At 46.0% G+C, this 12,637-nt stretch overlaps 1 long non-coding RNA gene across 1 annotated transcript in view; it reads right to left on the reverse strand.

Annotated features, from left to right (window-relative positions):
* The window catches only part of LOC141113000 (uncharacterized), a 72,210-nt gene extending 60,416 nt beyond the window's left edge, over positions 1-11,794 (reverse strand). The window contains exon 1 of the long non-coding RNA XR_012236691.1: positions 11,667-11,794. This is a non-coding gene — a long non-coding RNA (uncharacterized lncRNA). The remainder of the gene's footprint in view (positions 1-11,666) is intronic.
* Positions 11,795-12,637: the final 843 nt, after the last annotated feature.

The following is a 12,637-nucleotide window of genomic DNA, read 5'->3' on the forward strand; positions in this document are numbered from 1 at the left end:
GTGTGTTGTGGGTGGTTCTGGACCAGACCCCTCACGGTTTGGCCCCAAAAGGCCCAGTGTCCCCAGTTCTCCTGGCTGTCCTGGCAGCCCCGTCTGTACCTGGTTCCACAGTTCAATAAACAACAGGCAGTCACGCCCCACTATGATGTCATGTACCAGACCTCTTACCACCCCAACCTCTTGTGTCACTCAGGTACAGCCATAAGAAACAGTCACCGGAACCAGGAGGTACTACCTAGTGTCCCCATGTATACACACTACCCATAGAGTCTTACTTATGGGGCCGAGTCTCCCGATCACCCCGGCATGTACCAGCCTCACCATGCTACCGAAGTCCAGTATAGCCCCGGCAGTAAGGTGGTTCACCCACACTTCACACTCAAACCGTCCTGCAGCAAGATCAAGATGAGTGGCACATGCTCTTTGCACATAGAAGGAGCTTCTCCAACCAGTCCCGCAATCCATAGGCTCCTCCTAAAGTGGGCATTGTGCCCAGGTATACCCCCAGGACCTACATCGTCAACACTGTATGTCCCCCATCCTTGGGACAGGAACCAATCTCCGTGGTTCTGCGGAAGATGATGCAGGTTTGCGAGCTCCAACGTCTGGCAGGGCTTCTCTCCTAGGTGCTGTGGCTTGTCTGGTTGCCCTTGGTGTGGGTTCCCGACGCTTGGCAGTCCCGAGCAGGTCCTCCACCACGGTGTACCTTTTGACCAACTCTACCAGCTGGTCAGCAGTTGCAGGGTCTCCATGGCTTACCCAGCGCTGTAGGTCATCTGGCAGGGACCGCAGGTACCAGTCCATCACCGCCCGTTCCACCATTTGCGGGCCTGTCAACTTCTCTGGTGAGAAAAGCCTCTACATCATCACTGGGTGTTAGTTTTTGCAAGAAATGGCTAGCTCTCACCTGGTTGCCAGCGGCGATGACCGCTTGCTCTTGTCCCTGAGCCAGATGCTGTACTGCCTCGTGCAAGGTAGCCACCTGTGCTTGAGTGGACTCCTGCAGGGCAGTAAACTTGGCGGCTAGCAATCGCGTGCTTTCCTGTTGTGCAGCCACAGCCTGTGCCAGGGCCTGCTGCTGCTGAGCCATCGCTTCCTCATGGCGATGGTTTGCCTCTGCTGAGGCTTGCTGCTGGGTCACGGTGGCTTGCACCAATGCCTTGATGACCACCTCCATGGTTTTTTTTTCTGCTGTTTGTAGTGTCTGAGCTGATTTCACCCAAGACATGCCATAGGTACACTGTCTCTTTACATGTCAGTTTTCAGTTTTAAATGGCAGTTTTCAGTTTTAAATGGCTTTTGTAAGCCGTTTCCCCAAAACGTAAGGTTTGGGGGATTGTAGCTCCACAGGACCGAGTGCAAAGCCGATAAACTTTAAACAAAAGTGCTTTTCTTTTTCAGCAAGCAAATCAAAATAAGGCTTCCAGCAGCACACAAGCAAAAATACAAAATAAAGTCTGCTTATCTTCAGCACAAAGTAAAAGTAAAAAAAAAAGGCACTTACAGTTTGTGGATGGGTCTTCACCCCCAAGGTTTTAACAGTCCTTGTTAAATCTTTTAGCAACCTCCAGCAGACTCACAGCTCTCCAAGACAGGTGTATTCAACAACTCTTCCTCACCACCACTCCTAGCACTACTTCCTGCCTTTAAGAACTGCTTCCTAGCTCTTAACTCCGTGTGTTCTGGAATCCCTGTAGTCAGGGGTGGAGGCTCTTTTCCACCCAAATATCACTTCAGAGCCTCCAAAATTCCGGGTCCCAAATATCTCTCTATTAGCACAGAGAGAACTGCGAGTCAGTCCTCTCCTGATTAAAGCTACTCCACGGGAATTCCTCACCCATCCTGGGTGACCCCCTGAATACTACCACACTTCAATTAAATGGACCATAACCCAAATATTAGTGCCATAGGGGGCGTGGCCTGGCTGCTCGGGAAGATGGACGCTTGAGAGACTAGCTCCCGCTACTTCACAGCCTCTCCGCTCCAGCCAAGCGCCTAAACACACTGCCAGACTCTGAAAGATGGGGACAGCTTCGAGGACATCCTCCGCCTCCCACTCCCGTTCACCAAGAGGACACCAGCAGAACGGTACGAGCCAGAGTATCCCCGAACTGTTCCGCTCCCAGAGATCTAATATGGCGGCGTCCCGCCACACTCCCTCACAGCTCTCAACACCGCCACTGCCTGGAATGCCTGGAGCGACTCCCAGCCTCATCGCCTCAGATTCCGGAGCCCACAGCGCGCTCGCACAGCAACACCCAAGCCTCCTAAACAGTGGCGGCTGATATTAAAGATACTCTGGCAGCTGCCATAGCTGACCTGTGCATTGATTTAAGCGCCATGGCTGACAGAGTGCAAGATGTGGAAAAAACTACAGCCCAGCACATCACTGTCCTCCGCAAAGTGACCCACAAAATTGATGCACACACCATTCAATTGAGAGACCTACAGAGACATGTGGAAGATTTGGACAATAGGGGCAGAAGACACAACCTCCGTGTCAGAGGAATGCCCGAATCTGTTGAAAATGACCAGCTTCCTGCCGCCATTACATCCCTATTCAACAACATATTAGACCGGCCAGCAGAGACCAACATAGATATGGAGAGAATCCACCGTGCACTCAGACCCAAAGGTAAAGAATCTGACCCCCCCAGAGATGTGGTGTGCTGCCTGGTGGACTACAGGTTGAAGGAAGACATACTCCGCAAAGCGAGAACTAGAATCCAATCCACCCATGGTGGCTCGGAGATACACATATACCAAGATCTATCTGGCATTACCCTGCAAAACAGACGGGACCTGAAACCACTCCTAGACGCACTTCGCGCCAAAGCCATACCATACAGATGGAAGTTCCCCTTCGGTCTCTCCGCTACCTACCACGGCCGCACAGCACTACTTAGAGTACCCAAAGACCTGCCGCCTTTCTGCGACGCCATGGGCATCCCTATGATGGAAGTCCCTAACTGGTACGCCGAATTCCGCCTCCCCCCACCCAAGAGAGATCAACGGCACGAAGAATCTATGGAAACGCAGGAAGCCAGATATCGCAGACGCAGATCACCGTCGGGCAACAGATCGCACACATCCTCCAGTGGGAACCGCAATGACATCAGTCCAACCGGCTCTCCGTGATCAAGACGAGCCAGAAGAGATTTTGGCCCGACTCACGATCGCTCTCCACCTATCTGAACAGAGGCTCGCCGCATGCAAAGAAAAGTTACCAGGTGTTTCTGTTTTCCTTTTTGTTTTTTCTCTTTTTTCTTTTAGGAACGTTTAAGCTCACGCATTCCACAGTTGGACAGTTCCCGACGTTCACTTTTGCGACCTCTAGATCTGATTAGGTAAGCAACACTCGATCGCTTTTGAGGACTCAATTTTTTTACCACTCAAAAGTCTCTGCTCATTTTACTCCTATGATCTGATACGAGACTATTTTACCCAAAAAGGAAATGTATTCTTTGCCCCATCACTTTCTTATCGATCGATTTAACAGGTTGTACATTGGAACTGTTTCTTGCTTTGCTCAACTATTTAATCTGCCTATAGATAATACATGTGGTATGTTACTCATGTTATCCACATACATCACATTTAAATGTTCTAACGTAACTAACTCACTGCCATACGTAACAAGAATGGTATATGTATGCAAGGTGTGTTGATATGAGCTGGCCGGGGCTTCCCTACTGCCAATCACACTTTAAACTCGCCCCCAATGTCTCTAATTATTCACGAACCTCCCAGACATAAGCCTGCTTATCTCTGACTAATGCGCCTCATCTGGCACTTCGCATACCTACCGCCCCTCCCATTCTATCTATGATTCACATACCCGGAGATGCTAATAGCAGTGGCGGAGACCAAGGCTAGCTCATTTCATTTCTTTCCTAAATCTGACCTTGTTTCACATACATAACACTAACTAGCAGGGAGTACCTCATAACTTACCCAGCAGATGAAGATAGGTCACACGTGCTATAGGGACTCATAACATAACTCTCCCTTGATCAACTATGACCCCATTTTCCACGAACAATAAGGTAAAATCTTATACCCCGTTCTATAGAAAACACTCCTTCGTCCCATACGTAAAATGGAGAAACCTCAGATCCCGTAACTCCTACTCTTGGTCTCACCTGGGACAGGAGTCAGAAACCTCAGGACATTCTCATGTTCAGATTAAGTTCTTAATATACATACCAAGTTCTGTTTGTTGTTGGGTTTTACCAATTGTTGAATTTCTTTCTGCAAGGCCTTAATGTTTGAACTCCATTGCACCTGATCTCCATGGCTGGTCCGGCCATACATAAATACACATACAGCGGTTAACAAAACTGGGCACCTATGGTGGACTGCGATTTCCTTCCTTTTTTTTTTAATAATCAAAATTTTATTCATTTATATGATACAAAATACATACTTATACATTTATACGGTACATCATACAATAGCATTCGTTCAACTTACTATACCCCTAATTTCAACCCACGATCCAATAACAAAACACCAATTACCCCATATATCCCATTTAACCAGGGTAGGACAAGACAAAAAAAAAAAAAAAAAAAAAAAAAAAGAAAAAAGGGATCCACAATCTTCCTCCTTGTTAATATCTCCAACCACCCCTATCCTTATATTGCTCCAACTCCCTTTCCCCAACATACAAACGTGAATAACAATATTATAAATTATAAGTGACTTCCCCAAACTATAACACAGAAAAAAAAAAAAAAAAAATAGATAACCCCTTTCCCCTTCCCCTTTCCTCTCTCCCTCTTCCCCCTTTCTTCCCCTCCCCCTCCCTTCCCCTCTGTGATTCTCCCCTCTCATCTTTAATACCACTTTACTCAACTCCTCCCCCCATATCCAAACGTGCTTATTACTTTAAATCAGTGAGTTTCCCCTTCATTCAATACGTGTCTTAGATCACTATAGACCATAATCAATAAATTGTGCCTCTTTCCCTCCCCCCTTTCTTAGTATTGGTTTAATTCTACTCATCCCCCCGCTGTGTGGACTTAATAAACTGAATTATGCAGTGAAATCCCCTTTCTTCTAAATCGTGTTATAAATCATTGTGGTCCTTATAATTCCTATTTAAGAAGAAAGAGAAGAGAGGGGGAGAAGAAGAAAAAAAAAAAAAAAAAAAAAACAAACCCCCTACCCCACCTTACCCTCACCACTCCGTGTTAATTAAGGGAATCAGGGTGAATGGAAGACAAAAAAAAAAAAAAAACCTCCCTCGGAAAAATGAGACTATATATCCATACATTATCTTACCCCCCCCCCCTTTACTTAATTGGCATTGGAGAAGTCATGTTAATGTTTAATTCTTTCTTTCTGGGTTTATCTTATTTCTTAATGACTATACAATTTCTACTTCCATTATCCATTATTAGCTCCCCTCTTCCGTTATCTCACTGTCGCACTGTTCCCATTTTGCCCATATAATTTCAAATTTCTTTTTTTGGTTTTTAACCACATGAACCCACCTCTCAGCTTCCTTTATTATGTTAACCTCATTTCTCCACTCCATGACTGACGGGCTCCGATCCTGCCTCCAGTATTTCGGGATCAGTTTTTTTGCTGCGTTTAATAAGTGTGGGGTTATGCTTTCCCTATACTTTTTGACAGGTCTAGGGTTCCCATGGAACAAATATTGTATGGGTCCGAATTCCAAGGGATCCGCTGTTAGTTTCTCAATCCATGGGGCCACTGATTCCCAAAATGATTTAATTATTGGGCATGTCCACCAAATATGGAGAAATGTTCCCCTCTGTCCACACCCCCTCCAACATCTATCGCTAGATACTGAGAAGATTTGTGCTAGTTTTACTGGTGTCCTATACCATCTCGCCAGGAATTTATATGCCGTCTCCTGCACTTTTGAGCTTATAGATGTTGTGAATGTTAACGATATCATTCTATTAATTTGTTTATCTGTCCATACTTGGCCTAGCTCCTTCTCCCACTCTTTTACAAAGTATGGGGGCTTCCTTTCTTGTTCCTTTGAAATCATTCTATACATTCGGGATAGCATATGTCCAGACTCTAAAGTCTGTACACACTGCCTCTCAAATGTTGTGAGTGAATTCATGGGTCTTAATGGTTTAGATTTCTTGAAAAAGCTCTTCATTTGGTGATGTTTCCATTCTGCCATTCGTATCTTACCGAATTTCATGACCATTTCTGTCAGTGATAAAAGGGCTCCATTGGGTGCAAACTTGCCACATCTAGTATTCCCATCCTGACCCCATGCCCCCAGACTACCCGTCTCCTCCCCCGGGGGGAACCAGGGAAATCCCTCTAGAGGAGCCAGAGGGGAGGTCTGGGGGGCATATCTACCCTTACTATTCACTCTATCCCATACTTCTAATGAGTTCAGGGTCATCGGTGATGTCCATTGTGACAGCCCCCTCGATGACCCTTGGATCCATGGGGCTCCTGCCAGGTTTCTTCCTGCCATTGACATTTCTGCCTGTACCCATGGTTTCCTCTTTAAGTCCTGGCACCAGTCTACTATTCTTACTAGAGTCATGGCCTTATAGTAGGTGGATATGTCCGGGAGTCCTAGGCCGCCCTCACTTCTGTTTCTTCTTAAAATATCATAGGCTAATCTAGGCCTCCTGTCGTTCCATACAAAGGACACAAATAGCCTACGCACTTGCTTAAACAGAGTCACTGGCAACTTGATTGGCACTGTGCGCAGTACATAAACCATTCTGGGCAGTATGCTCATTTTTATGGCACTGATTCTTCCGAACCAAGTCAGGAATTTACCCTTCCATTGCTTTAGCTCTTCTGTTATTTCTTTCAGTAGTGAGCCATAATTACGTTCATACAGTAGTTCATAGTCTGCGCTAATTTGTACCCCCAAGTATGTCAGTGATTCCTTATTCCATATAAATGGATACATCTCTCTCAGCGACCTCTCCATCTCCGTTGATATATTACTAGGGAGGATGACTGATTTCTCAAAATTGATCTTGAAACCAGACACCCCTCCGAATCTTTGTACTTCCTCCATCAATGCGGGTATAGATGTCTGAGGAGCGGAGAGAAAAAATAGCAGATCATCTGCATATGCTGCTACTTTATGTTCCATATGTCCTATGTATGTCCCCACTATATCCTCGTTCTTCCTAACTCTGCGTAGAAATGGTTCCATCACTAACGCAAATATCAAGGGCGACAGTGGACACCCTTGCCTAGTACCGTTTTGTATGTTGAAGCAATCGGATACTGTCCCATTAACCTTAATTCTTCCTCTTGGTTTCCCGTATAGTGACATAATCCATCCTAGCATTTTTCCCCCCAGCCCTATCCTACCCAATACTGCTCTCATAAAGCCCCAGTTCACTCTGTCAAAGGCCTTCTCGGCATCCATCGACAGAGTGATACCTGGGGCTCTATCCGGACCATATCGCGTCCAATGCAATACATGGAGAGCGCGGATGGTATTGTCCCTGGCTTCCCGTCCTTTTATGAACCCCGTTTGATCTGGATGTACCAGATCACCTATGTATTCCCGAAGTCTCAATGCCAGGATTTTTGCCAGTAGTTTTGTGTCGGAGTTCAGCAGAGAGATAGGCCTGTAGTTAGCACACACCTGGGGATCTTTTCCCTCTTTTGGTAATACCGTTATATATGCCATTAATGCTTCTGGAGAGAGTGGGTTCGCAGCGTTAATGGAGTTAAAATAACTGCAGAGAGGTTTTACCAGAACTGGGAGAAGTTTCTTATAATATGAGTTTGTCAGCCCATCTGGCCCTGGGCTTTTCCCGGGGGGCAAGTCTGCTATTGCTTTACTCAACTCTTCAACCGTGATTGGACGCTCCATATCCTCTGATACCTCTTTAGGTATTGTGGGCATAACAGCACTCTCCATGTATTCATCGATCTCATTCCTCCTTCGATCCTCGCTTTCCCCTCCCTCAGACGGTTCTGTTTTATCAATGTTATATAATTCTTCGTAAAATTTACCAAATTCTTTCGCTATAGCTTTTGTGTCCAGTATCTTCTTGCCTTGTACTAATAAGCTATGCACGTGTCTAGAGTCCTGTTGTTTTTTAAGTTGTTTTGCTAACAGCTTTCCACATTTGTTTCCTTGTTCGTATGCTCTGTTAGCAAAAAACCTAATCTTGTTCTTTGCTCTATATTCTAAGCATTGTGAAAGCTCTACTCGTAAGCTTTCCAAACACCTACCATCTGTTTGGTTGAGATTTTCCTTGTGCTTTATCTCTAAGGCCTTAATCTTCTCTAGTAGTTCGTCTATCTCTCTTTTATCTTCCCTTTTCTTGTGCGCACCAATGGCGATTAGCTCCCCTCTTACAACTGCCTTATGGGCTTCCCACACCAATTGGTCTGACATTCCTTCTATTTTATTTATTTCAAAATATTCCTTTATCTTAATACTTAGATTCTCCACTGTTTCCTCCTTATCTAGCAATGACTCGTTCAGCCGCCATATTCGTTCTGAACGAGCCATTTGAGTTGGTCTAATAGTCAGAGTTATTGGAGCGTGGTCGGATATAGTTATTGGTTCGATTGTACTTGTGTTGATATTTCCCAGGTAGTATTGGTCCACCAGAAAAAGGTCCAGCCGTGAGTACATATCATGTGTTTTAGAGTAATAACTAAAATCCCTAGTCCCTGGATGTAGAGCTCGCCAGCTGTCCACAAGATGTTGTGCGCATAAGGTTTGTTTAATTCTTTTTATAGCTCCAAAAGACAAAGCGGATCTACCCGTGGATGTATCAGTACTTGGATCTAGCACCATATTGAAGTCTCCTCCCACCACTACACATCCCTCCTTAAATTCTTCCAGTTTTTGAAACATTTTAACCAAAAAATTAACAGTCCCTTCATTGGGTGCATATATCGAAGCAAAGGTATATCGTCTCCCCTGTATTTCTCCTTTTACAAACAAATACCGACCTTCTGGGTCGCTTTGTAGATTCTCCAATATCCAGGGGCATGTTTTCTTAAATGCAATTGAGACCCCTCTTGCCCTAGCTACTGGGGATACCGCATGATACCATTGCTTCAGTATATTCTGGGGCAGGCCTAAAATCGGGCCGCCCCCGAAGTGGGTCTCTTGTAAGAGAATCACATCAGCTCCCAGATGTTGCAACTCCACCCATAGTCTCCCTTTCTTATTTGGGGAGCTCAACCCCCTCACATTATATGAAAGTATTTTCAATATTGTTGTCATTTCCTTTTATCCCAGAAACCCCCTGCTCCCTTGCCCTTAATCTCTGTCTTCCCCTCTGCCACTCCCACCCCCCCCTTACCTCCCCCTTTCCAACATTCAGTGCCCCATTAAACACATACTTATGCATAACATAACAAAAAGAAAAAAAATAAATCACCTTTGTGTTATAAACATAACCCTTACATACTCTTCCCCCATACAAAAAACCTCTCTTTAGGGGTATATCTAAAAATCGGGCGGGGAGCCTGCACATATCAACACCTCCCATGTGCATGCTACCCCCCTTCCCTGCATTCCGCAGGATTATTCTCCCCTTTAATTGGGGTTGGCCTATTGACCTACACAAGGTCCTCATTTTCCCTCAAGTCCCCCCCTCTATTCCCCCCTCCTCCCGGGCTTCACCCTGTAGAACTCTTCCCAGCGAGGGAAAAAAAAAAAAAAAAAGTCCTCTAAGTCCTTCTTTGGGTTCCACCCCTGTTAGCCCTTGCTAACCTTGGGCCTTGAAGATTTTATTCTCCAGTCCATAAAGTCCACCTTTGGGAGGTCTAGTTTCTCTATAAATGAATTTAAATCATCCTTTGTTCGCAGGGTTGCAGTTTTTCCATCCCTAGAAGCTGTTAGGCTAAAGGGGAACCCCCACCGGTATTTAATATCGGCCTTTCGTAGGGTTTCTAGCAACGGGCGGACCGACCCTCGTTTAAAAAGAGTTCTTTTTGAGATATCTGGATACAGTGCTATGTTTGAGCCTTCAAATGTAATTGTGGGAATATTACGAGCTGTCTTCATTATGTTTTCTTTCACGGTGTATTTGTGAACTTTACAAATTACATCTCTAGGTGTATCAGCTTTTGTGTTCTGGAGAGGGACCCGGTGTGCCCGATCTATTTCAATAATGCTTGGAGCTTGATCCCCCAGAATCTGTCCAAAAATTTTTTGTACTGCTGGGGCTAGTTCTGTCGCTGTAATTGACTCCTTTAATCCTTTTATACGTATATTTTGTCGCCTGTCCCTATTCTCAAACTCGTCCAGCTGGTCTCTGTATGAATTTAATATCTCTTCATATTTTTTCATGGACTCTTGTACATCAACCACTGCCTGTGTGATGGTTTCTTGTTCTTTTTCTGCCCCCTCTACTCTGTATCCCAGATCCCTGACGTCCTCTTTTAGACTTGCCACAGCTTGCATACATGATTGTTCAACTGCTTTTATTAATTCCTGTATGTCATTTTTGGTGGGGAGGGCCTTCAACAACTCCCAGATATCCCTTTCTGGTTCTGTATTTGCTCCGTTCTGCCCCTGTGGGTTCCCCTTGCCATCCTGAGCGCTCTCCTGGTCTTGCTCATATCCGTGCGGCACCTCTTTTACTCCCTTATCCCACCTTGTGATTTCTATATGTTCCTGTCTGATGCTTTGGTCCATACCGGGGCTTAGATCTTCTCCTCCTCTTCCAACTACGGTCTCTGTATCTGGTGCCTCTTCTAGTGACCACCTGCTATTTTCCCGTTGCGTCATAGTTTCCCGGCTTTCTACTAGTGGGCTTTGCATGCCCCCTGGTTGAAGTCCATTATCAAGTATATGTTGGCCCTTGTTCTTAACCCCAATTACCTTGGGACTCCCAACACTTCCGGGGGGGCTTGGCTCTGGGGTCTTCCTCCCTCTCCCTGCTGTAGGGGATCTCTTGCCGTTTCCTACGACACTGTCGTTTGTCATTTGGGTCATCTGGGTGCTTGCCTGCTTTACCCGGGATTCTCGTTCTGTTATTTCTACAGAGCCCATGACATTACCTCCGCTTCGCTTCCTTGCATCCGACCTTCCTATTTGTTCAGGTATGCGGGGGGATAGGTACGCTTTAATGCCTTCTATCGATTTTCTGCCTCTCCCTGCTGTTGGTTGCAAGGCTGCTTGTCTGCGCGTTGTCATCTTTAAGGAGAAAACAAAAAAGTTCTTTCCCTCTTTCTTTTCCCTTTTCGCTCTTCCCTCTTCACACTCCACTCGAGTAGAATAGAGCAGGGGGTTGGGGGGTGGGGGAGGGGTTGCAGCCCGTCAGGGCAGCCACTCTTTTCAATACTTCTCTCTCTCTCCCACTCCAATTAGCCTCCCTTCTGTCTTCTGAGGGATGCCAGTGTGCTTTTGTTTTACTGTACGGAGGGGCTGTGAGCCGGCATACAGCCTGTCAGAGACCTCTCTCTCTATAACTGTTTTTTACACTGTGAAGTTTGCCTAATTGGAGTAAAGCGATGAGATGCAGCAGTGGCCGTTTCTCTTTCTCTCCTCACCTCAGCTGTCCACCCGTCTGCTATTAGGGAGAGTGTCAGTGTGTGGCTGTCTTGTTATACTGAGAGGTTTGTAGGCATGTAACCAGGCTAGCAAAACAAATGAAGCCCTCTCCCCCTTACTCTGCTTTTTCAGTTTATTCAACTCTCAGCTTTAATCAAGTTTGTTTTACCTTGCCACGCCGTCCATCCGTCCGTCTGTCCGTTTATCAAGGAAGCTCCGTGATGTAGTCACTCTCCTGTACCGTAAGGCCAGGTACTGCTAGACACCGATGTGGGTAGAGCAGATGGAACAGCCGGTGGGTAGAGACGCTGGAACAGCCAGTAAGTAGAGCAGACTGGAACAGCCAGTAAGTAGAGTCGATGGAACAGCCGATGAACAGAGCAGTATAACAGCCAGTGGGTATAGCAGATGGAACAGCCAATGTGTAAAACAGCCAGTAGAATCCGTTGCTTTTCCCTTCCCAAATGCCAGCGTATCGTTACTGCACTAAGCTGACTGAATACACGCAGCAGACGAGATGAGCTCTCTCATGTGTGCGGCTTCACAGCAGTCAGCCGAATGATTGTCCATTAGCCCGGGACTTGGAGGAGGGGGGAGGAGCACTCACTTACTCACTCTCACACACCCACACCCATCACCACCACACTCTGCATTGCGATTTCCTTCCTGACCTAACGGTCCGCCCGACTTACCAATATATAAACATACCCATTTATTCCATTCACATATCCAACACCAAAGACAGGAACATAAGGAAAACCAAAACAGAAATGGCACAAACACACACAACGCTTCCCAAAAACATATATTCATCCCGTCTCTGGCTTAGACAGTAGCGGTATACCACAATCCTACTTCACTTCTCATCTTTCCCGTGTAGACTTTCTCAACCCCCACACAGTAGTTTGGACAGGTGAGGACCTCTCTTAGACAGGTTCACGCTGCCCTCACTCTGTACCTTACCGAACATATTAACACAGGTATTGGATTTGATTCCAGGCCTGCTCGGTTTACGGTTTAGGAGTATCAACCTCCTAATATACCCCCTTTCCCTTATCCTCTCCTCGTCTACCCCATCCCCCTCGCTCCCTTACGCAACACCTACACCACTTACACATACACACAGTGTAAGCACTTGAT

This window comes from Aquarana catesbeiana, linkage group LG11 (genome assembly GCF_042186555.1).
Source record: "Aquarana catesbeiana isolate 2022-GZ linkage group LG11, ASM4218655v1, whole genome shotgun sequence".
Classification (NCBI taxonomy): Eukaryota; Metazoa; Chordata; class Amphibia; order Anura; family Ranidae; genus Aquarana; species Aquarana catesbeiana.